The 3,495-nt window shown below is 33.0% G+C and overlaps 1 long non-coding RNA gene across 1 annotated transcript in view; it reads right to left on the reverse strand.

Moving 5' to 3' along the window:
• Positions 1 to 2,262: 2,262 nt before the first annotated feature.
• LOC142318089 (uncharacterized) overlaps positions 2,263 to 3,495 on the reverse strand; it is an 11,747-nt gene continuing 10,514 nt past the window's right edge. The window contains exon 3 of the long non-coding RNA XR_012754822.1: positions 2,263 to 2,368. This is a non-coding gene — a long non-coding RNA (uncharacterized LOC142318089). The remainder of the gene's footprint in view (positions 2,369 to 3,495) is intronic.

Consider the following 3,495-nt stretch of genomic DNA (forward strand, 5'->3'; position numbering starts at 1 on the left):
GAACATTGACGTAAACGCTTTTGCTGACTTCTCGTGTAACGACTTGCATCGTTTTTTGATGATGACTGTAAACAAGTAACGCTCAACGGAGAGCCTTGTAGAATGCCATTTTCTAACCTTTTTTCTAACAAGTATTCATTATATATATTTCCAAGTACACGTACTTGAAAAGTACGGTCTTTCATGTAAATGTCAAGTATTATCGGTAAATTTCCGTGAATGCTCCATTCATGTAGTTTAATCATTATTCCATATCAATAGCCTTCTACAGTTCAAAGAAGACTCTGACGCTGTGTTTCGTAATGATGAAACTGGTTGTATGCATTATTTTCTAAATCGATCATTTGGTCAGTAGTTGATTGGTACTGTCAAAATCCTGCTTAATGCGAGGATAAAAGACCGTCTCATTCTAAAATCCAAACAATCAGTTTTCCGTCACTTTTTATCATTTTTTCGAAGTATTTTTTCAATAGCACATGTCAAGGAAATAGAACGGTAACTATTGGGATCGATCAATTTTACCGTTTTTTGGAATTGAAACAATATATATTTCTTCCACTGCCATGGCTATATCCCATCCTGCCATATTTTATTATACAATTTTAGCAATCTAAGTTTTGCAGTAGTACTTAGTTGTTTGACTACGACGTATTTCGTTCCGAACAGAGTCTGTATTTCTGATTTCTCCAACGCTTTTAGAAGTTAATCTAATTTGAAAGTTACATTGTATGAGAAATTTATTTTGATTCTAAAATTTAGATGACCCTTAAGTTCTGTTTTTTTTTATTTTAAAAATATTCGTCATAATTGACTTCTTCAAATCGATCGGCTAGAAGTTCAGCAGTTTTTTTTTTTTGGGTGGGGTTAATCCACTAGTTCAACATCAGATTGAAGGCAAGTTATGGAAATAAACTTTGAATGCCTACAGACGGCACTTTCTTTCAAACGTCTGCCGCTGTCGTATTTCTGCTAATAAATGACACGTATTGTTCACAACAATTTTTTTGTACCTGTCATAAGATTTTGGCGTACGCCTGAAAACTTAAACAGGTGATTCTTGAGGCGTTTTTTAAATGCGATTTGAAATTCCGATGTTCGACGTTTCTTGAAAGCGTTGGGTTTTTTTACTTCTTTTTTATCGCTTTATGTGTTCTTTCACGGCATGAAATTCCACTTAATAGAAATATAATTCATTTTATTTCCATAAAACTGAAATTTTCAAGGTAAATTTTTTCCATGAAAATTTTTGAAATGGAAATTTTTTCCATTCCATTTCACGGGGTGGATGGATTCTTGAGTTTTGTAGAGGTTGTGGCAATATATCTTAAAGCCTAGTCAAATGTAGCATCGGTTATAGTGTCGACATCATTTTCGATAACACAACAACAATAACAGTTGTTTCGGGGGATTATTGATGATGAAGTTTCGACTTTAGGACTGAGAGAACAATATAGACTTATTAAAAGGTATAGAAGTTTTAGGTCCATCGGTAATGGAGTAGCCCAATCACCTCTGTGTAGTTGCCTTGAGACGGCTAACGACATATCTTTAAAAATTGACTTTTTAATGGAAGAATATCTAAATTTAAAAGTCAACTGTTTAAATTATAATGTAATGGAAATGTGAGACATATATTTGTAATTTCTGTAATCTATTTGTATTCGCATTTTCTATAAGCGATCAATGTTTCTCTGTATAATTAATTGATCTACGGTTGATATTTATTTTTATTATGAAGACTGTGATAACCGGAAAAGATGTAAAAATTAATTTTTTTTGTAATTGTTAATAATTACTTTTGAATAAGGGATTTACTTATACTAAAGCTTTAGGCCGTTCTATTGCACCTGTCGCTTTTCTGATTGGTGAGTCACACTTACTTATATTTAATAGTAATATTCACAGTGTTTTTAATTTTGTTTAATAAAATTATTAACTTCAAGACACCAAAATATTGTTTGATTTTATGTGTTAGTAAAATCAAATAGTAATAAAAAAAAATTTGTGTTTAAAAAATTTTAAATGTATAATTTTTTTTGAAAATTAAATAAATTTTATTTAACTTAATTTTATTCTATTATTTTCATTTAAACATTTTTTTGAACATGAGGGGCAGCGCTGAGAAAGTTTCGGAATCATTTGTTAGCATATTAAATTTTCTATTTCATCTAACATATTAGGATGATGATATAATAAAAAAAATTCATAACTTTCGGCTAAAATTTGTACTATTTTTTTTTTCTATGTAACAATAATAACATTATTTATGATTATTAATTAGTATAAATGATTCTACAATTCCAGTTTGTCGATATTAAGCCTTTAATTGAATAAACAGAATGACAAACGTTAATACTAATCCCATTCCCTGAAAAAAAAGAAGATAAATTATAGTTAAAATTGTATGTTTTCTTAAGTAATAAATTTGTGTAATTTAGAACCGATAACTACGTAAGTTACAGGACATATTAGGTTGTCTAAAAAGTATTGAGCCTTTGGAAACTAAAACTGAGAATACATTTAATGCGACTGGGAAATAACATTATGAGACCATATATGCATCTTTTTTTTTTATAACCTGCCATTTTTCTGGCAACACCATAATCCCGCCGCTATAGAACTTCTTAAGTTTCCGGTCAAAAAATTGTCACGCGTGGTTTTTACAGGCTTCTTTCTTTTTAAACTAACTTAACACCATTTACGGAGTTCTGCAGAGACAGCAACAAATGATAGTCTGTCAGTGCCAAGTCCAGGCTATACGGTAGATGCGTTAAAATCTCCGTCAAATTCTATCGATCCTGATGGGGTGTTCTTAAAGATGTACACGGTCTGGCGTTGTCAGCGTGGTATACGACACCCTTTTTAGGTCGTTCCGTTTGAATTGCTAGGTGAAATCACGCTAATTTTTGGCAGTATAGGTCTTAGTCCATCGTACTATCTGGTAGCAACAGTTTGTGATGCACGATGCCCTTCAATATCGCCAAACGCACGGCATAACCTTTCTGGGCGTCAGTGTGGGCACAGACTGTGGAGTTTCTGCTCGCTTCGATCACGATCTTTTTACACGGTTTTGTCGTAGGTTATCCACTTTTCATCACTCGTGATCAACCGCTTCAGAAATGACTTGATTTCATTACGTTGCAGTTGAGATTCACAGATAGAAATTCGAGGTAAATTTTTCTGAGTCAGATCATGCGGTACCCGAACATTGAGATTTCTCTAAACGGTGCATTTTTTGACGGTGCATTTTTAGGTCATCGGTAAAGTCTTGAATGCTTACATGTCGGTCTTCTTGATTTTTTTCAGAATATTATTCAAGTTTTCTGTGATCGGTCACCCACTGCGAGGAGCATCTTGGACATCGGATTTCCAGAATGCGACTGGATCATCTTTTGGCTATTGCTATCGATAACATATCTTGCTCGTAAACAGCAAACGTCTCTTCACAGGCCTGCGCAATATTTGCGTCTTTATTGAAGTAAAATGTATCGCGGT

The sequence above is a fragment of the Lycorma delicatula genome, chromosome 1 (genome assembly GCF_047948215.1).
Source record: "Lycorma delicatula isolate Av1 chromosome 1, ASM4794821v1, whole genome shotgun sequence".
NCBI classification, from domain to species: Eukaryota; Metazoa; Arthropoda; class Insecta; order Hemiptera; family Fulgoridae; genus Lycorma; species Lycorma delicatula.